The 24,139-nt window shown below is 34.1% G+C and overlaps 1 protein-coding gene across 2 annotated transcripts in view; it reads right to left on the bottom strand.

The window, feature by feature from the left end:
- Positions 1-3,267, bottom strand: part of MFSD14A (major facilitator superfamily domain containing 14A) — a 247,077-nt gene extending 243,810 nt beyond the window's left edge. The window contains exon 1 of one of the 2 annotated variants that reach the window (XM_053693728.1): positions 2,934-3,267. The gene's annotated coding sequence lies outside the window, so the exon portion shown is untranslated. The remainder of the gene's footprint in view (positions 1-2,933) is intronic. The other variant, XM_053693729.1, reaches the window with a different exon arrangement.
- Between the last annotated feature and the right edge of the window lie 20,872 nt (positions 3,268-24,139).

The following is a 24,139-nucleotide window of genomic DNA, read 5'->3' as shown; positions in this document are numbered from 1 at the left end:
GTGTCTCTCTCTCTCAGACCGTATCCCCCTCATGTGTCTCTCTCTCTCAGACCGTATCCCCCTCATGTGTCTCTCTCTCTCAGACCGTATCCCCCTCATGTGTCTCTCTCTCTCAGACCGTATCCCCCTCATGTGTCTCTCTCTCTCAGACCGTATCCCCCTCATGTGTCTCTCTCTCTCAGACCGTATCCCCCTCATGTGTCTCTCTCTCAGACCGTATCCCCCTCATGTGTCTCTCTCTCAGACCGTATCCCCCTCATGTGTCTCTCTCTCAGACCGTATCCCCCTCATGTGTCTCTCTCTCTCAGACCGTATCCCCCTCATGTGTCTCTCTCTCTCAGACCGTATCCCCCTCATGTGTCTCTCTCTCTCAGACCGTATCCCCCTCATGTGTCTCTCTCAGACCGTATCCCCCTCATGTGTCTCTCTCTCAGACCGTATCCCCCTCATGTGTCTCTCTCTCAGACCGTATCCCCCTCATGTGTCTCTCTCTCAGACCGTATCCCCCTCATGTGTCTCTCTCTCAGACCGTATCCCCCTCATGTGTCTCTCTCTCTCAGACCGTATCCCCCTCATGTGTCTCTCTCTCTCAGACCGTATCCCCCTCATGTGTCTCTCTCTCAGACCGTATCCCCCTCATGTGTCTCTCTCTCAGACCGTATCCCCCTCATGTCTCTCTCTCTCTCAGACCGTATCCCCCTCATGTCTCTCTCTCTCTCAGACCGTATCCCCCTCATGTCTCTCTCTCTCTCAGACCGTATCCCCCTCATGTGTCTCTCTCAGACTGTATCTCCCTCATGTCTCTCTCAGACTGTATCTCCCTCATGTCTCTCTTTCTGTAATAACCCATAAAAGTCAAACTCTATAATGTGTTGCAATTTGTATACATTGTTTTAAGTTGGCTGTTTTCATCATCTTAAAGGGACAGTCAACACCCATGAAAACTTTCTACCATATCTTAGATCAACAAAAAAAATGAGCCTGCACCGCATCCCATCTTCAATAACTCCTCCCCCTGTTACATAGGAGGCTTCTTCTCCAAGTCTTCAGCCAATGAGCATCAAATCCTCTGCTAGATTCTTTAGTCGCATTCACGGAGACACTGTTCTATTTCTAATAGCGAGCGTACCACAATTATATAGCGCATGCGCATTAGAAATAGAACAGTGTCCCTGTGAACGAGTATTTATTTAAAACAAGAAAGGTACGGAGGAGGAGGGGGAGGAGTTTGGTGGCCATATCTGCCACTGTTAACTAAATGTTCATTGAAGATTAGCCACCTAGTGTTATTGAAGATGGGATGCGGTGCAGGCTCTTGTTGATCTAAGGTATGGTAGAAAGTTTTCATGGGTGTTGACTGTCCCTTTAATTAGGAATACATTTATTGCTAACATGAAGGATTGTGTACCTTTAAGAATAAATAAACAGTAAAACTTTTACAGCCCAGTTATTCCAGGCAGGCAGTTTTATATTATTTTACCTTTATCCACAAAACCCATGAACTGTGGGCTGTAGGTAAGGGTTAAATGTAGGGTGTTACTAAGTAATACTGCAGTTATATACATGGGTATAGCTTATGTGCATATAACACAGTAAATAGAGGTAACTACGTCTCACCAGGCGAACTGTGGGCTGTAGGTAAGGGTTAAATGTAGGGTGTTACTAAGTAATACTGCAGTTATATACATGGGTATAGATTATGTGCATATAACACAGTAAATAGAGGTAACTACGTCTCACCAGGCGAACTGTGGGCTGTAGGTAAGGGTTAAATGTAGGGTGTTACTAAGAAATGAAGCAGTACTGCAGTTATATACATGGGTATAGATTATGTGCATATAACACAGTAAATAGAGGTAACTACGTCTCACCAGGCGAACTGTGGGCTGTAGGTAAGGGTTAAATGTAGGGTGTTACTAAGAAATGAAGCAGTACTGCAGTTATATACATGGGTATAGATTATGTGCATATAACACAGTAAATAGAGGTAACTACGTCTCACCAGGCGAACTGTGGGCTGTAGGTAAGGGTTAAATGTAGGGTGTTACTAAGTAATACTGCAGTTATATACATGGGTATAGATTATGTGCATATAACACAGTAAATAGAGGTAACTACGTCTCACCAGGCGAACTGTGGGCTGTAGGTAAGGGTTAAATGTAGGGTGTTACTAAGTAATACTGCAGTTATATACATGGGTATAGATTATGTGCATATAACACAGTAAATAGAGGTAACTACGTCTCACCAGGCGAACTGTGGGCTGTAGGTAAGGGTTAAATGTAGGGTGTTACTAAGTAATACTGCAGTTATATACATGGGTATAGATTATGTGCATATAACACAGTAAATAGAGGTAACTACGTCTCACCAGGCGAACTGTGGGCTGTAGGTAAGGGTTAAATGTAGGGTGTTACTAAGTAATACTGCAGTTTATATACATGGGTATAGATTATGTGCATATAACACAGTAAATAGAGGTAACTACGTCTCACCAGGCGAACTGTGGGCTGTAGGTAAGGGTTAAATGTAGGGTGTTACTAAGTAATACTGCAGTTATATACATGGGTATAGATTATGTGCATATAACACAGTAAATAGAGGTAACTACGTCTCACCAGGCGAACTGTGGGCTGTAGGTAAGGGTTAAATGTAGGGTGTTACTAAGTAATACTGCAGTTATATACATGGGTATAGATTATGTGCATATAACACAGTAAATAGAGGTACTACGTCTCACCAGGCGAACTGTGGGCTGTAGGTAAGGGTTAAATGTAGGGTGTTACTAAGTAATACTGCAGTTATATACATGGGTATAGATTATGTGCATATAAACCAGTAAAGAGTAACGTATACTAAGTAATACTGCAGTTATATACATGGGTATAGATTATGTGCATATAACACAGTAAATAGAGGTAACTACGTCTCACCAGGCGAGGAGGAGATCAGGAGGGGTTAACTTGCGTGTTAGGTGAGGAAGTCTCTGCCACTGAAGTTAGAGGAATCACAAGAAATGTGCAGCTGAACCCCGAGAGAAGGCAGCAGGGGAAACCAGGAAGAGTACAGCTGGAGATGACGTCACCCGAGCGGAAACAGAAGGCTGAGGAAGTCTTGGAGGAGTGGCTGAGGTGCAAATCAGGAATCCCAGGAGAACCTCTGGGCAGGAACAATAGCTTAGGAAAATGTATTTCCAGCAAGGCTCAGGAGGAAGCAAATAGGCTGAGAAGGGTCTGGCTGCAGACTGGAGCTCCACTCTAGACAGGAAACATGTGACCTCCACTCTAGACAGGAATCATGTGACTTCCACTGACACTAGACAGGAAACATGTGACCTCCACTGACACTAGACAGGAAACATGTGACCTCCACTGACACTAGACAGGAAACATGTGACCTCCACTGACTCTAGACAGGAAACATGTGACCTCCACTGACACTAGACAGGAAACATGTGACCTCCACTGACACTAGACAGGAAACATGTGGAGAAGGGTCCAACTGCAGAGTGGAGCTCCACTCTAGACAGGAAGCATGTGACCTCCACTCAAAGCTTTTTTTTTTTTTTTTTAATCAACTTTAATGTAACAAACAAGCTATAGATTGTGACAATGATTATGAAAACGAAACATTTTGTAGCTTTCTTGTTCTTCTTGATGTTCATTCACAGTGTTTTATGCAGATTGTGATTTATAGGGTAACCACTGTGAATGAACATTAATCCCTTAGTGACCAGACCATTGTTACATTTTCTTACCCTTAAAGGGACACTAAACCCAACAATTTTATTTCAGGATTCAAGTAGATAATACAATTTTAAACAACACTCCTATTTACTTTTATTATCTAATTTGCTTCATTCTTCAGATATCCTTTGTTGAAGAAATAGCAATGCACATGGGTGAGCCAATAACAGGAGGCATCAATGTGCAGCAACCAATCAGCAGCTACTGAGCCTATCTAGATATGCTTTTCAGCAAAGTATACCAAGAAAGTGAAGCAAATTAGATAATACAAGTAAATTAGAAAGTTGTTTAAAATTGCATGCTCTTTCTAAATCATGGAATAAAAAATTTGGGTTTCATGTCCCTTTAAGGACCAGGGCTATATTTTCCTCTTACTCATTTACTGTACCCACACATATTATATACCATTTTTCTCACCACTAAATGGACTTTCTAAAGATACCATTATTTTCATCATATCTTATAATTTACTATAATTTTTTTAATAAAATATGAGGAAAAAATGAAAAAAACACACTTTTTCTTACTTTGACCCCCAAAATCTGTTACTCACCTACAACCACCAAAAAACACCCATGCTAAATAGTTTCTAAATTTTGTCCTGAGTTCTTTGCTTTTTTTGCAAGTTATAGGGAAATAAATACAAGTAGCACTTTGCTATTTCCAAACCACTTTTTTTTTTTTTAAATTAACGCTAATTACATTGGGACACTGATATCTGTCAGGAATACCTGAATATCCCTTCACATGTATATTTTTTTGTTTGAAGACACCCCAAAGTATTGATCTAGGCCCATTTTCTTATATTTCATGCCACCATTTCACCGCCAAATGCGATCAAATAAAAAAAAATTGTTCACTTTTTCACAAACTTTAGATTTCTCACAGAAATTATTTACAAACAACTTATGCAATTATGGCATAAATGGTTGTAAATGCTTCTCTGGGATCCCTTTGTTCAGAAATAGCAGACTTATATGGCTTTGGCGTTGCTTTTTGGTAATTAGAAGGCTGCTAAATGCCACTGCGCACCACATGTGTTTTATGCCCAGCAGTGAAGGGGTTAATTAGGGAGCATGTAGGGAGCTTTTAGAGTTAATTTTAGCTTAAGTGTAGTGTAGTAGACAACAAACAGCTTATGCAATTATGGCACAAATGGTTGTAAATGCTTCTCTGGGATCCCCTTTGTTCAGAAATAGCAGACATTTATGGCTTTGGGATTGCTTTTTGGTAATTAGAAGGCCGCTAAATGCTGCTGCGCACCACACTTGTATTATGCCCAGCAGTTAAGGTGTTAATTCATTAGCTTGTAGGGAGCTTGTACGTTTAATTTTCACTTTAGTGTAGTAGACAACCCAAAGTATTGATCTAGGCCCATTTTGCTATATTTCATGCTACCATTTCACCGCCAAATGCAATCAAATAAAAAAAATGTTTTACTTTTTCACAAACTTTGGGTTTATCACTGAACAAACAGCTTGTGCAATTATAGCACAAATGGTTGTAAATGGTTCTCTGGGATCTCCTTTGTTCAGACCCCCCCTTCTACCTTTTAGCGTACATGTTATGTACTTTCAGCTGTCTGCCAGTAGCTAATATTTATTTGCTTTTATTTTTTATATACAGTAGATATATAAAATAAAATCTGTAGTGTATTTACCCACCCTCATTCCCCTACCACTCTACCCTCTCCCAGTTTATTTTACTAATCTATTATCCCCCTCTCCCTCCTTCCAGCTTCCAACTTTTTCCGTAGTATAAGCGTTCCCACCCGCTCCTGCCCCTCTCACACACCCTACTGCCTTCTTCCTCCTACCGCCAGTGATGGGCCACCCACCTGCCTCCCTTCTATCCTTCGCATGCCACCAACGATCGGCACCATCACTGGCCCTCTCTGCAACGGTTGCTTAGAAAATGGTAATGCACTATGCCTCAATATTGAGGCATTTCTGCAATCTGTGTCCCTTTCTGTATTGTGCAGCGGTGGTGCCAAACGGTGGCGTGGAGGGTAAGGAGGGAGGCAGGTGGGAGCCCCATCGCTGGAGGGGCTGGAGAGGCTGGGACCACTGTGCTGCATAAAAAAAATATGTTAAGATAGGGATAGAAGGATAGTGATAGATGGATAGAGATAAATGGATATAGGTATAGGGAGATAGGGATAGAGATAGAGGAATAGAGATAGAGGAATAGAGATAGAGGGATAGATGGACACAGCAATAGAGGGATAGAGGGATATATGGATAGTGATAGAGATAGAGGGATTGGTGATAGATATAGACGGGAGCGGGTGGTATCTCTGCGCTGCAGAAAATTAGATGTTGAAAGTGGCAGGGAGGGTGAAGGAGGGAGGGGGGATAAGAGAGAGGAGATCTGAGTGGATGGGAGGTCAGATGGTAGGCAAAGGTTCTTGGAGGGAGAGGTGGGTAAATAAGGGAGTGGTTAGTAAGTTGGACACATTTTTGACCGTCTACACGGACTTTAACGCTAGTATTGCAATAAACAGATAGCAAATGTGGAACAAACTTGGTTATGTTTTCAGAAAGTAACTGTTATTTTAAAAAGAGTTAAAATCCTTTGAGCCACTTATTTATTTGTGGATATATACACGGCATGAACCCCATCATAGGACAGACGTTATCAGACTTCCCCAACGCTCTTTATGGAAAACATTGGTGACAACCTTGCTACTTCATATATTTTACCTTTTATGAATAATAAACAGTTATTTTAAAAGCGTTAAAATCCTTTTGGGTCACTCATTTCTGTGATGATAAATACTCGGCATGAACTTCATCATAGAATAGACAAATATTTTCAGCATGGCCCAATGCAAACAATCTGGTGCCAACTTTGCCACTTCATATATTTTATCTTATCAAGTAAAGGTATTTAAAAAGGGTTAAAATCATTTGGGCCACTAATTTATGTGTGGATATATACAGGGCATGAACCCCATTATAGAATAGACATGTTATCAACCTGGCCCAACGCTTTTTAGAGCAAAAACATTGCAGGCAACCTTGCCATTTCATATATTTTACCTTTTCTAAATAAGTAATTGGTATTTAATAACTTTTAAAATCCTTTGGAACGCTCATTAATGTGTGCTTATATACATGGCATAAGCCTCTCTATAGGATATACATGTTTTCAGCCTGTCACAATGCTTTTTATATCAAACAATCTGGTGCCAACCTTGCCACTTCATATATTTTATCTTTTCTGAATAAGTAACTGGTATTTTAAGTGTTAAAATCCTTTTGGTCACTTATTTCTGTGATGATATATACTCGGCATGAACATCTTCATAGAATATACATATTTTCAGCCGTGCCCAATGCTTTTTATAGCAATTTTTTTGTGCCAACCTGGCCACTTCATATATTTTACCTTTTCTGAATAAGTAACTGGTATTTAAACTGGTATTTAAAAAGGGTTGAAATCCGATGAGTCACTCATTTCTGTGTGCATATATACAGGGCATGAACCACTTCATATTTTTAAGTTCTAAGCCTGACCCAATGCTTTATATGGCAAACAAACTTGTGCCAACCTTGCCACTGAATATATTTTACCTTTTTTAAAAGTAACTTGTATTTAAAAAGGTTTAAAATTATTTGCGACACTCATTTCTGTGTGGATATATGTTCTAAGCCTGAACCAACGCTTTATATGGCAAACAAACTTGTGCCAAACTGGAGCTCCACTCAAGATAGGAAACATTTGACCTCCACTCAATATTTTTTTTTTTTTTTTTTAAATGGACTTTAACGTAACAATCAATAGACACAATAATTCAGAAAACTAAATATTTTGCTTTCCTGTTCTTAATGTTCATTGACAGTGGTTTATGCTGATTGTTATTAATAAGGTTAAATAAGCACATTCTTTACATTAACTTATGTTCTGTTAGGGCAAAAGTATAAGCAAAAGTAATGATAATTGTAAGTTATAAATACATCATCTCCATAAATCACACCTGGGTGCCATCAGGGGGTTACAGGGGTGACTCCTGTCAGGGGCCAAATGGGCCAGGGTTCCCCATGAGGCAAGAACAACTATTATTTTCTTTAAACAATTTTGGCAGCCACCAGAGGGTATTACAGCAGAGTGCTACTGAGTGTGGTCAATTTTATTAAAATGAGTAAAGCATTAGCATTTGAGAGGATTTTTGAGTGTGCACTAAACCACTATGCGTAGTGAGACAGACTTGGCACTTAAAAGGATACTAAACACAATTTTTTTTCATTCTAGATTCAGATAGAGCATGCAATTTTAAGCAGCTTTTTAATTTACTTCTATTATCAAATTTTCTTCGTTCTCTTCCTATATTTATCTGAAAAAGAAGAAATAAAAGCGTTTGAGCCGGCCCATGTTAGTTTGAGAACCTGGGTTACGCTTGCTTATTGGATGGCTAAATGCAGGCACCTATTAGCAAACTCTATCCAGGGTACTGAACAAAAAATAGTCATGCTCCAAAGCTTCCATTCCTAACTTTTCAAATAAAGATAGGAAGAGAACGAATAAAAAATTATAATAGGAATAAATGATAAAGCTGCTTAAAATTGCATGCTCTATCTGAATCATGAAAGAAAAAATGTGGGTCCAGTAGCCCTTTAAGTTTGTACAGTGTGTGTCTGAGTCAGATGGCAGAGCACTTTCATTTGCAGAGGAGGTAGGACTTACATAGTCATTTTTTTTATTTCTTTGTGCAATTTTGGATTGTAACTTCAGTGTGGTAGTAGTATGGTGGGGCCAGGGGTCCATAAAAATTTTTTTTTTTTTTTTAGCAATCTGCAGCAGTGTATTTATGATTATTTGACAATGCTGTAGAAATTCTATATTTAAAGCCATGCATAAAGGTTTCCTCCTTAATACACAAATGGTAGTTGCCCTTTTGAAAGATATTTTTTTTGTAATATATACATTTTAACTACATTTCAGTTTACTGCCCCTTTATGCAAGGACTTTACAGATGCAAGGAGGCATTTTATCTATGATTTTTACATATGCATAAAAAGTTATACTTTCAAACTAAGATTTCTCAGTGTTTCAAATGATACAGGTTAACTTAACACTGTTCAGTTTACAATACAGCTGACTTAATTTTGAAATACATACAAACGAGCCTAAATCATGCATTTAACCATATCTAATGGTATGAGACCTAGTGCCACGGCTTATGGTTCCACCAAGACCATATAGAGTACAGCATTTTCAAAATCCATAAGTACAGCTGACAGATGGGAACATGTTTACACCATAATTGAAGTGTTGATCTTGTTTGGGGGAAAAAACACAAACATATGTCAACCTTTTAAAAGTACTTTTCTTCATCTAACCATCTACTGATAACATTAATCTACAATTTTGAATTCATAGAGTTTAATTTTTGTTTGCACATTTGCAAATCTGATTGTTTAAAAAGTGATCTCTTAATTTCTGCAATTTTTTTTATCATGCATGTCACACACTGTTTTGTTGTTGTTGTTGGTCTCTCTGTGAGAGTGGGTGTATATGTCTTTGTGCATTATCGGTGTATGTCTATGAGGGTGTGTGAGTATGTCTTTGTGCTTTTTCTATTTGTGTCCCTGTGAGGGTGTGTGTATGTATGTCTTTGTGTATTTCCTCTTGATGCCTCTGTGAGGGTGGATGCGTATGACTTTTTTTTTTAAATGTGGATGTCTCTTTGAGGGTGGGTGAGTATGTCTGTGTGTTTTCTTTGGTTGTCTCTGTGAGGGTGTGTGTATGTATATGCAGTTTCTGTGGGTGTCTCTCTGAGAGTGTATGTCTCTCTGTTTTCTCTGGATGTCTCAGTGAGGGTGTGTGTGTGTCTCTATGTCTTTGTGTGTTTTATGTGTCTGTGTGTTGATGGGTATATTATGTTAGTGGGTGACTTGTAACCGACACATGAGGGCATTTTGAAACTCATATCATTGTCTGTAATACAGCAAACAACACCCACAACTTCCTTTAACATGTTTCTTAGATAGACATATATGGACATTTTATTTTACTCCTCTAACTGCATTTCCTGTAGCCTCATGATGCGAGACTGCTATATAACTGCTGTGTATACTTACAGTAAACGGAACTAATGAGAAACACTCTCTGTGCTTGTGTGCTTTCTTGCTGTTCCCCGGAGCTCTGGAGAATCGTGTTCAATCAAGGTCAGAAACCATTTGAACTTATAACCCTAACCTTATACTATGAAAGCAGAAGCAACAATAGGCTACTGCTATATATATATATATATATATATATATATATATATATATATATATACTGTTACCTATAATTATCTTGTACCTTCATACTTGTGGTAGTGTGTTATTAAAGCACTGACTCAGAAATGGTGTTAATTATCTTATTTTTTTATTATTATCAATAATTTAAACAGAAACACACCACCACCCCTTGTCCATCAGTCATTTGTTGAACATGGCATTAACTTGGAGGCCCTGTTGGTCAAGACATGCCTGCAAAAACAACTCCATATATTCTCTGTGCTGAAATACAAAGAGGAATGGCTCCCTTGCTTCTGGTTCTTCTCTTTGCATCATGTTATCTATGGGCTTCTGGCGGTCATCTTCATTCATTGACACATAACTTGGCATGGTTATGCGCCCACAGAACAGTGTCTCATTCTTGACAACCCATTGTATAGCAATGTGTAGATCTTTAATGATTGCTGGCTCCTGTGTCAAGCACATGGGAGGAAACTTAGTCATAGTCAGAATCAAAATTGTTATTTTCATAATAAAAAAAAAATCATTTAAGGGACACTCAAGTCAAAAACAGACTTTTATAAATCAGAAAGAACATGCAGTTTCCAATTTACTTCCATTATAAAATCTGCTTCGTTCTCTTGTTATCCTTTGCTGAAGGAACAACATTGCACTACTGGCAGCAAGAGGAACACATATAGGTCGCGTTCGGGCAGCGCTCAGGAGCTAGTGGAGGCGCTTCACTTCCAGCGATGACGTGGCGCTAGGTGACGTCACAAGCAAGGGAGCTTAGAGAAAACGATTGCATGCGCAAAGGGATCTGCTGCACAATAATGAACGTTTTTAAATAAGCTCCCTTGTAGCTGACCGTAAAAATGTTTAAATTGTGTCTCTCTTTATTAGTGGAGGATTATTTTTATTTAAGCTGTTTACACAACACCGTTGTTCGAGAATGGTTTCCCCTGCCTCTCGGCAAACATTGGAACTCTGACCCACCTTCATTCAGCTGTTCTCAGCTCAGACCCTGTAGCTTATCCTGCCCCATTCAGCTAATAATACTACAGGTGCTGAGCTGAGAGCAGCTGAATGGAGGTGGGTCAGAGTTCCGATGTTTGCCGAGAGGCAGGGGAAACCAGAGACACTGGGGAAACAATTCTCAGCATAACACCGGATAAGCATGACAGCAGCATTTAGTACAGGGCAAATTAGAGATAGGTTACTTAGCCTATCTCCAATTTGCCCTGTACTAAATGCTGCTGTCAGACTTATCCGCCTCACCTGTCCCTCCTCTGCTGCTTATAAAAACATGGCAGCCTCCACAGCAAAACGTGTGTGGAGGCTGCCATGTTGCCAAGCGTCTGAGCTTGCTCTCAAAAGTGACAGCTTTTCCAGTACGATGGAAGCGCTGGGACTTATATCATCAGAGCACTCAAAAACGCCAGGCATCTCACTTGCAAATGTGAGGAAAACGCTACAAGCGAGTCCCAGTTTGCTTGGAGCGCTGCCTGAACGGAGCCATAGTCATCCAATCGCAAAAGACAAATGAGTGCAGGCAAAAATCAGCAGCTAGCTCCCACTAGTGTTGAATATGTGTGTATTCTCTTTCAGCAAGGGATAACAAGAGAACAAAGCACATTTAAAAATAGATGTGAATTTATAAGTGTCTTAAAATGACATGTTCTATCTGAATCATGCAAGTTAAATTTTGAATTTACTATCCCTTTATCTCCTTAAGGCCCGCAGTTGTAACAGATGAAAAAAAATTAAATAGTAAAAATAATAAAAATAAATAGTTATGTAGGGTTAGGGTTAGATCTAGGCTTAGTGGTAGATCTAGGGGAAGGGTTAGATCTAGGGGGAGGGTTAGATCTAGAGGGAGGGTTAGATCTAGGCTTAGTGGTAGATCTAGGGGAAGGGTTAGATCTAGAGGTAGGGTTAGATCTAGGCTTAGTGGTAGATCTAGGGGGAGGGTTAGATCTAGGGTGAGGGTTAGATCTAGGGGGAGGGTTAGATCTAGGGGGAGGGTTAGATCTAGGGGGAGGGTTAGATCTAGGGGGAGGGTTAGATCTAGGGGGAGGGTTGGGGTTAAAAGGTCACTGAAGGAGAAAAAGGTTAATCGTAAAAATTGAAAATTGGGTATTTCAAAACTCAGGACAAAATGAAGAAACTGTTTAGCCATCTTGTTTTCTTGCGGGTTGTAGATGCGTAACAGATTTTGGGGGTAAAAGTAAAAAAAAAAAGTGTGGTTTTTAATATTTTTTAATCATAATTTATAAAAATATTTATTAAAAATTATAAGATATGATGAAAATAATGGTATCTGTAGAAAGTCAATCTTATGGCGAGAAAAACGGTATATAATATGTGTGGGTACAGTAATGAGTATATAATATGTGTGAGTACAGTAATGAGTATATAATATGTATGGGTACAGTAATGAGTATATAATATGTGTGGGTACAGTAATGAGTATATAATATGTATGGGTACAGTAATGAGTATATAATATGTGTGAGTACAGTAATGAGTATATAATATGTGTGGGTACAGTAATGAGTATATAATGTGTGTGGGTACAGTAATGAGTATATAATATGTGTGAGTACAGTAATGAGTATATAATGTGTATGGGTACAGTAATGAGTATATAATATGTGTGAGTACAGTAATGAGTATATAATATGTGTGAGTACAGTAAATGAGTATATAATATGTGTGTGTACAGTAATGAGTATATAATATGTGTGAGTACAGTAATGAGTATATAATATGTGTGGTTACAGTAATGAGTATATAATATGTGTGAGTACAGTACTGAGTATATAATATGTGTGAGTACAGTAATGAGTATATAATATGTGTGGGTACAGTAATGAGTATATAATATGTGTGAGTACAGTAATGAGTATATAATATGTGTGGGTACAGTAATGAGTATATAATATGTGTGAGTACAGTAATGAGTATATAATATGTGTGAGTACAGTAATGAGTATATAATATGTGTAGGTACAGTAATGAGTATATAATATGTGTGAGTACAGTAATGAGTATATAATATGTGTGGGTACAGTAATGAGTATATAATATGTGTGGTTACAGTAATGAGTATATAATATGTGTGAGTACAGTACTGAGTATATAATATGTGTGAGTACAGTAATGAGTATATAATATGTGTGAGTACAGTAATGAGTATATAAACGGTATATAATATGTGTGGGTACAGTAAATGAGTATATAAACGGTATATAATATGTGTGGGTACAGTAAATGAGTATATAAACGGTATATAATATGTGTGTGTACAGTAAATGAGTATATAAACGGTATATAATATGTGTGAGTACAGTAATGAGTATATAATATGTGTGGGTACAGTAATGAGTATATAATATGTGTGAGTACAGTAATGAGTATATAATATGTGTGGGTACAGTAATGAGTATATAATATGTGTGAGTACAGTAATGAGTATATAATATGTATGGGTACAGTAATGAGTATATAATATGTGTGAGTACAGTAAATGAGTATATAATATGTGTGAGTACAGTAATGAGTATATAATATGTATGAGTACAGTAAATGAGTATATAATATGTGTGGGTACAGTAAATGAGTATATAATATGTGTGAGTACAGTAATGAGTATATAATATGTGTGGGTACAGTAAATGAGTATATAATATGTGTGAGTACAGTAATGAGTATATAATATGTATGAGTACAGTAATGAGTATATAATATGTGTGGGTACAGTAATGAGTATATAATATGTATGAGTACAGTAATGAGTATATAATATGTGTGAGTACAGTAATGAGTATATAATATGTATGAGTACAGTAATGAGTATATAATATGTGTGGGTACAGTAAATGAGTATATAATATGTGTGGGTACAATAAATGAGTATATAATATGTGTGGGTACAGTAATGAGTATATCATATGTGTGGGTACAATAAATGAGTATATAATATGTGTGGGTACAGTAATGAGTATATAATATGTGTGAGTACAGTAATGAGTATATAATATGTATGAGTACAGTAATGAGTATATAATATGTGTGGGTACAGTAATGTGTATATAATATGTATGAGTACAGTAATGAGTATATAATATGTGTGGGTACAGTAAATGAGTATATAATATGTGTGGGTACAATAAATGAGTATATAATATGTGTGGGTACAGTAATGAGTATATCATATGTGTGGGTACAATAAATGAGTATATAATATGTGTGGGTACAGTAATGAGTATATAATATGTGTGAGTACAGTAATGAGTATATAATATGTATGAGTACAGTAATGAGTATATAATATGTGTGGGTACAGTAATGAGTATATAATATGTGTGAGTACAGTAATGAGTATATAATATGTATGGGTACAGTAATGAGTATATAATATGTGTGGGTACAGTAATGAGTATATAATATGTATGGGTACAGTAATGAGTATATAATATGTGTGAGTACAGTAATGAGTATATAATATGTGTGGGTACAGTAATGAGTATATAATGTGTGTGGGTACAGTAATGAGTATATAATATGTGTGAGTACAGTAATGAGTATATAATGTGTATGGGTACAGTAATGAGTATATAATATGTGTGAGTACAGTAATGAGTATATAATATGTGTGAGTACAGTAATGAGTATATAATATGTGTGGTTACAGTAATGAGTATATAATATGTGTGAGTACAGTACTGAGTATATAATATGTGTGAGTACAGTAATGAGTATATAATATGTGTGGGTACAGTAATGAGTATATAATATGTGTGAGTACAGTAATGAGTATATAATATGTGTGGGTACAGTAATGAGTATATAATATGTGTGAGTACAGTAATGAGTATATAATATGTGTAGGTACAGTAATGAGTATATAATATGTGTGAGTACAGTAATGAGTATATAATATGTGTAGGTACAGTAATGAGTATATAATATGTGTGAGTACAGTAATGAGTATATAATATGTGTGAGTACAGTACTGAGTATATAATATGTGTGAGTACAGTAATGAGTATATAAACGGTATATAATATGTGTGGGTACAGTAAATGAGTATATAAACGGTATATAATATGTGTGGGTACAGTAAATGAGTATATAAACGGTATATAATATGTGTGGGTACAGTAAATGAGTATATAAACGGTATATAATATGTGTGTGTACAGTAAATGAGTATATAAACGGTATATAATATGTGTGAGTACAGTAATGAGTATATAATATGTGTGGGTACAGTAATGAGTATATAATATGTGTGAGTACAGTAATGAGTATATAATATGTGTAGGTACAGTAATGAGTATATAATATGTGTGAGTACAGTAATGAGTATATAATATGTGTGGGTACAGTAATGAGTATATAATATGTGTGAGTACAGTAATGAGTATATAATATGTGTGGGTACAGTAATGAGTATATAATATGTGTGAGTACAGTAATGAGTATATAATATGTATGGGTACAGTAATGAGTATATAATATGTGTGAGTACAGTAATGAGTATATAATATGTGTGTGTACAGTAAATGAGTATATAATATGTGTGGGTACAGTAATGAGTATATCATATGTGTGGGTACAATAAATGAGTATATAATATGTGTGGGTACAGTAATGAGTATATAATATGTGTGAGTACAGTAATGAGTATATAATATGTGTGGGTACAGTAATGAGTATATAATATGTATGAGTACAGTAAATGAGTATATAATATGTGTGGGTACAGTAAATGAGTATATAATATGTGTGGGTACAGTAAATGAGTATATAATATGTGTGAGTACAGTAATGAGTATATAATATGTGTGGGTACAGTAAATGAGTATATAATATGTGTGAGTACAGTAATGAGTATATAATATGTGTGAGTACAGTAATGAGTATATAATATGTGTGGGTACAGTAATGAGTATATAATATGTATGAGTACAGTAATGAGTATATAATATGTGTGGGTACAGTAAATGAGTATATAATATGTGTCGGTACAATAAATGAGTATATAATATGTGTGAGTACAGTAATGAGTATATAATATGTGTGAGTACAGTAATGAGTATATAATATGTGTGGGTACAGTAATGAGTATATAATATGTGTGAGTACAGTAATGAGTATATAATATGTGTGAGTACAGTACTGAGTATATAATATGTGTGAGTACAGTAATGAGTATATAAACGGTATATAATATGTGTGGGTACAGTAAATGAGTATATAAACGGTATATAATATGTGTGGGTACAGTAAATGAGTATATAAACGGTATATAATATGTGTGGGTACAGTAAATGAGTATATAAACGGTATATAATATGTGTGTGTACAGTAAATGAGTATATAAACGGTATATAATATGTGTGAGTACAGTAATGAGTATATAATATGTGTGGGTACAGTAATGAGTATATAATATGTGTGGGTACAGTAATGAGTATATAATATGTGTGAGTACAGTAATGAGTATATAATATGTGTGGGTACAGTAATGAGTATATAATATGTGTGGGTACAGTAAATGAGTATATAATATGTGTGAGTACAGTAATGAGTATATAATATGTGTGAGTACAGTAATGAGTATATAATATGTGTCGGTACAGTAATGAGTATATAATATGTGTGTGTACAGTAAATGAGTATATAATATGTGTGAGTACATTAATGAGTATATAATATGTGTAGGTACAGTAATGAGTATATAATATGTGTGAGTACAGTAATGAGTATATAATATGTGTGAGTACAGTAATGAGTATATAATATATGTGGGTACAGTAATGAGTATATAATATGTGTGAGTACAGTAATGAGTATATAATATGTATGAGTACAGTAAATGAGTATATAATATGTGTGGGTACAGTAAATGAGTATATAATATGTGTGAGTACAGTAATGAGTATATAATATGTGTGGGTACAGTAAATGAGTATATAATATGTGTGAGTACAGTAATGAGTATATAATATGTGTGAGTACAGTAATGAGTATATAATATGTGTGGGTACAGTAATGAGTATATAATATGTATGAGTACAGTAATGAGTATATAATATGTGTGAGTACAGTAATGAGTATATAATATGTATGAGTACAGTAATGAGTATATAATATGTGTGGGTACAGTAAATGAGTATATAATATGTGTGGGTACAATAAATGAGTATATAATATGTGTGGGTACAGTAATGAGTATATCATATGTGTGGGTACAATAAATGAGTATATAATATGTGTGGGTACAGTAATGAGTATATAATATGTGTGAGTACAGTAATGAGTATATAATATGTATGAGTACAGTAATGAGTATATAATATGTGTGGGTACAGTAATGAGTATATAATATGTATGAGTACAGTAATGAGTATATAATATGTATGAGTACAGTAATGAGTATATAATATGTGTGAGTACAGTAAATGAGTATATAATATGTGTGGGTACAATAAATGAGTATATAATATGTGTGGGTACAGTAATGAGTATATCATATGTGTGGGTACAATAAATGAGTATATAATATGTGTGGGTACAGTAAATGAGTATATAATATGTGTGGGTACAGTAATGAGTATATAATATGTGTGGGTACAATAAATGAGTATATAATATGTGTGGGTACAGTAATGAGTATATAATATGTATGGGTACAGTAATGAGTATATAATATGTGTGGGTACAGTAAATGAGTATATAATATGTGTGAGTACAGTAATGAGTATATAATATGTGTGAGTACAGTAATGAGTATATAATATGTGTGGGTACAGTAAATGAGTATATAATATGTGTGAGTACAGTAATGAGTATATAATATGTGTGGGTACAGTAAATGAGTATATAATATGTGTGAGTACAGTAATGAGTATATAATATGTGTGGGTACAGTAATGAGTATATAATATGTGTGTGTACAGTAATGAGTATATAATATGTGTGAGTACAGTAAATGAGTATATAATATGTGTGAGTACAGTAATGAGTATATAATATGTGTGGGTACAGTAAATGAGTATATAATATGTGTGAGTACAGTAATGAGTATATAATATGTGTGGGTACAATAATGAGTATATAATATGTGTGAGTACAGTAATGAGTATATAATATGTGTGAGTACAGTAATGAGTATATAATATGTGTAGGTACAGTAATGAGTATATAATATGTGTGAGTACAGTAATGAGTATATAATATGTGTGGGTACAGTAAATGAGTATATAATATGTGTGAGTACAGTAATGAGTATATAATATGTGTGGGTACAGTAATGAGTATATAATATGTGTGAGTACAGTAATGAGTATATAATATGTGTGGGTACAGTAATGAGTATATAATATGTGTGAGTACAGTAATGAGTATATAATATGTGTAGGTACAGTAATGAGTATATAATATGTGTGAGTACAGTAATGAGTATATAATATGTGTGAGTACAGTAATGAGTATATAATATGTGTGGGTACAGTAATGAGTATATAATATGTGTGAGTACAGTAATGAGTATATAATATGTGTGAGTACAGTAATGAGTATATAATATGTGTGGGTACAGTAAATGAGTATATAATATGTGTGGGTACAGTAATGAGTATATAATATGTGTAGGTACAGTAATGAGTATATAATATGTGTGAGTACAGTAATGAGTATATAATATGTGTGGGTACAGTAAATGAGTATATAATATGTGTGAGTACAGTAATGAGTATATAATATGTGTGAGTACAGTAAATGAGTATATAATATGTGTGGGTACAGTAATGAGTATATAATATGTGTGGGTACAGTAAATGAGTATATAATATGTGTGAGTACAGTAATGAGTATATAATATGTGTGAGTACAGTAAATGAGTATATAATATGTGTGAGTACAGTAATGAGTATATAATATGTGTGAGTACAATAAATGAGTATATAATATGTGTGGGTACAGTAATGAGTATATAATATGTATGGGTACAGTAATGAGTATATAATATGTGTGGGTACAGTAAATGAGTATATAATATGTGTGAGTACAGTAATGAGTATATAATATGTGTGAGTACAGTAATGAGTATATAATATGTGTGGGTACAGTAAATGAGTATATAATATGTGTGAGTACAGTAATGAGTATATAATATGTGTGGGTACAGTAAATGAGTATATAATATGTGTGAGTACAGTAATGAGTATATAATATGTGTGTGTACAGTAATGAGTATATAATATGTGTGAGTACAGTAAATGAGTATATAATATGTGTGAGTACAGTAATGAGTATATAATATGTGTGAGTACAGTAAATGAGTATATAATATGTGTGAGTACAGTAATGAGTATATAATATGTGTGGGTACAGTAAATGAGTATATAATATGTGTGAGTACAGTAATGAGTATATAATATGTGTGGGTACAGTAATGAGTATATAATATGTGTGAGTACAGTAATGAGTATATAATATGTATTAGTACAGTAATGAGTATATAATATGTGTGGGTACAGTAATGAGTATATAATATGTGTGAGTACAGTAATGAGTATATAATATGTGTGGGTACAGTAATGAGTATATAATATGTGTGAGTACAGTAATGAGTATATAATATGTGTAGGTACAGTAATGAGTATATAATATGTGTGAGTACAGTAATGAGTATATAATATGTGTGAGTACAGTAATGAGTATATAATATGTGTGGGTACAGTAAATGAGTATATAATATGTGTGAGTACAGTAATGAGTATATAATATGTGTGGGTACAGTAATGAGTATATAATATGTGTGAGTACAGTAATGAGTATATAATATGTGTGGGTACAGTAATGAGTATATAATATGTGTGAGTACAGTAATGAGTATATAATATGTGTAGGTACAGTAATGAGTATATAATATGTGTGAGTACAGTAATGAGTATATAATATGTGTGAGTACAGTAATGAGTATATAATATGTGTGGGTACAGTAAATGAGTATATAATATGTGTGAGTACAGTAATGAGTATATAATATGTGTGGGTACAGTAAATGAGTATATAATATGTGTGGGTACAGTAATGAGTATATAATATGTGTAGGTACAGTAATGAGTATATAATATGTGTGAGTACAGTAATGAGTATATAATATGTGTGGGTACAGTAAATGAATATATAATATGTGTGAGTACAGTAATGAGTATATAATATGTGTGAGTACAGTAAATGAGTATATAATATGTGTGAGTACAGTAATGAGTATATAATATGTGTGAGTACAGTAAATGAGTATATAATATGTGTGAGTACAGTAATGAGTATATAATATGTGTGGGTACAGTAAATGAGTATATAATATGTGTGAGTACAGTAATGAGTATATAATATGTGTGAGTACAGTAAATGAGTATATAATATGTGTGAGTACAGTAATGAGTATATAATATGTGTGAGTACAGTAAATGAGTATATAATATGTGTGGGTACAGTAAATGAGTATATAATATGTGTGAGTACAGTAATGAGTATATAATATGTGTGAGTACAGTAAATGAGTATATAATATGTGTGGGTACAGTAATGAGTATATAATATGTGTGGGTACAGTAAATGAGTATATAATATGTGTGAGTACAGTAATGAGTATATAATATGTGTGAGTACAGTAATGAGTATATAATATGTGTGGGTACAGTAATGAGTATATAATATGTGTGGGTACAGTAAATGAGTATATAATATGTGTGAGTACAGTAAATGAGTATATAATATGTGTGGGTACAGTAATGAGTATATAATATGTGTGTGTACAGTAATGAGTATATAATATGTGTGAGTACAGTAAATGAGTATATAATATGTGTGAGTACAGTAATGAGTATATAATGTGTGTGGTTACAGTAATGAGTATATAATATGTGTGAGTACAGTAATGAGTATATAATATGTGTGAGTACAGTAAAGGAGTATATAATATGTGTGTGTGTACAGTAATGAGTATATAATATGTGTGGGTACAGTAATGAGTATATAATATGTGTGAGTACAGTAATGAGTATATAATATGTGTGGGTACAGTAATGAGTATATAATATGTGTGAGTACAGTAATGAGTATATAATATGTGTGGGTACAGTAAATGAGTATATAATATGTGTGAGTACAGTAAATGAGTATATAATATGTGTGAGTACAGTAAAGGAGTATATAATATGTGTGTGTGTACAGTAATGAGTATATAATATGTGTGGGTACAGTAAATGAGTATATAATATGTGTGAGTACAGTAATGAGTATATAATATGTGTGAGTACAGTAATGAGTATATAATATGTGTGGGTACAGTAAATGAGTATATAATATGTGTGAGTACAGTAATGAGTATATAATATGTGTGGGTACAGTAATGAGTATATAATATGTGTGAGTGCAGTAATGAGTATATAATATGTGTGAGTACAGTAATGAGTATATAATGTGTGTGGTTACAGTAATGAGTATATAATATGTGTGAGTACAGTAATGAGTATATAATATGTGTGGGTACAGTAATGAGTATATAATATGTGTGAGTACAGTAATGAGTATATAATATGTGTGGGTACAGTAAATGAGTATATAATATGTGTGGGTACAGTAATGAGTATATAATATGTGTGAGTACAGTAAAGGAGTATATAATATGTGTGGGTACAGTAATGAGTATATAATATGTGTGAGTACAGTAATGAGTATATAATATGTGTGGGTACAGTAATGAGTATATAATATGTATGAGTACAGTAAATGAGTATATAATATGTGTGGGTACAGTAATGAGTATATAATATGTGTGAGTACAGTAATGAGTATATAATATGTGTGGGTACAGTAATGAGTATATAATATGTGTGAGTACAGTAAAGGAGTATATAATATGTGTGGGTACAGTAATGAGTATATAATATGTGTGAGTACAGTAATGAGTATATAATATGTGTGGGTACAGTAATGAGTATATAATATGTGTGAGTACAGTAAAGGAGTATATAATATGTGTGAGTACAGTAATGATTATATAATATGTATGAGTACAGTAATGAGTATATAATATGTGTGGGTACAGTAATGAGTATATAATATGTGTGGGTACAGTAATGAGTATATAATATGTGTGAGTACAGTAAAGGAGTATATAATATGTGTGAGTACAGTAATGATTATATAATATGTATGAGTACAGTAATGAGTATATAATATGTGTGGGTACAGTAATGAGTATATAATATGTATGAGTACAGTAAATGAGTATATAATATGTGTGGGTACAGTAATGAGTATATAATATGTGTGAGTACAGTAATGAGTATATAATATGTGTGGGTACAGTAATGAGTATATAATATGTGTGAGTACAGTAAAGGAGTATATAATATGTGTGGGTACAGTAATGAGTATATAATATGTGTGAGTACAGTAATGAGTATATAATATGTGTGGGTACAGTAATGAGTATATAATATGTGTGAGTACAGTAAAGGAGTATATAATATGTGTGAGTACAGTAATGAGTATATAATATGTGTGGGTACAGTAATGAGTATATAATATGTGTGGGTACAGTAATGAGTATATAATATGTGTGAGTACAGTAAAGGAGTATATAATATGTATGAGTACAGTACTGAGTATATAATATGTGGGTACAGTAATGAGTATATAATATGTGTGGGTACAGTAATGAGTATATAATATGTGTGTGTACAGTAAATGAGTATATAATATGTGTGAGTACAGTAATGAGTATATAATATGTGTGGGTACAGTAATGAGTATATAATATGTGTGAGTACAGTAAAGGAGTATATAATATGTATGAGTACAGTACTGAGTATATAATATGTGGGTACAGTAATGAGTATATAATATGTGTGTGTGTACAGTAAATGAGTATATAATATGTGTGAGTACAGTAATGAGTATATAATATGTGTGGGTACAGTAATGAGTATATAATATGTGTGAGTACAGTAAAGGAGTATATAATATGTATGAGTACAGTACTGAGTATATAATATGTGGGTACAGTAATGAGTATATAATATGTGTGGGTACAGTAATGAGTATATAATATGTGTGTGTACAGTAAATGAGTATATAATATGTGTGAGTACAGTAATGAGTATATAATATGTATGAGTACAGTAATGAGTATATAATATGTGTGGGTACAGTAATGAGTATATAATATGTGTGAGTACAGTAAAGGAGTATATAATATGTGTGGGTACAGTAATGAGTATATAATATGTGTGAGTACAGTAATGAGTATATAATATGTGTGGGTACAGTAATGAGTATATAATATGTGTGAGTACAGTAAAGGAGTATATAATATGTGTGAGTACAGTAATGAGTATATAATATGTGTGAGTACAGTAATGAGTATATAATATGTGTGGGTACAGTAATGAGTATATAATATGTGTGAGTACAGTAAAGGAGTATATAATATGTGTGGGTACAGTAATGAGTATATAATATGTGTGAGTACAGTAAAGGAGTATATAATATGTGTGGGTACAGTAATGAGTATATAATATGTGTGAGTACAGTAATGAGTATATAATATGTGTGGGTACAGTAATGAGTATATAATATGTGTGAGTACAGTAAATGAGTATATAATATGTGTGAGTACAGTAATGAGTATATAATATGTGTGAGTACAGTAAAGGAGTATATAATATGTGTGAGTACAGTAATGAGTATATAATATGTATGAGTACAGTAATGAGTATATAATATGTGTGAGTACAGTAATGAGTATATAATATGTGTGGGTACAGTAATGAGTATATAATATGTGTGAGTACAGTAATGAGTATATAATATGTGTGAGTACAGTAAAGGAGTATATAATATGTGTGGGTACAGTAATGAGTATATAATATGTGTGAGTACAGTAATGAGTATATAATATGTGTGGGTACAGTAATGAGTATATAATATGTGTGAGTACAGTAATGAGTATATAATATGTGTGGGTACAGTAATGAGTATATAATATGTGTGAGTACAGTAAAGGAGTATATAATATGTGTGGGTACAGTAATGAGTATATAATATGTGTGAGTACAGTAATGAGTATATAATATG

The sequence above is a fragment of the Bombina bombina genome, chromosome 10 (genome assembly GCF_027579735.1).
Source record: "Bombina bombina isolate aBomBom1 chromosome 10, aBomBom1.pri, whole genome shotgun sequence".
Taxonomy (NCBI): domain Eukaryota; kingdom Metazoa; phylum Chordata; class Amphibia; order Anura; family Bombinatoridae; genus Bombina; species Bombina bombina.
The sequence above is the reverse complement of the archived record's forward strand: the minus strand, read 5'-3'. Positions and strand labels throughout refer to the sequence as shown.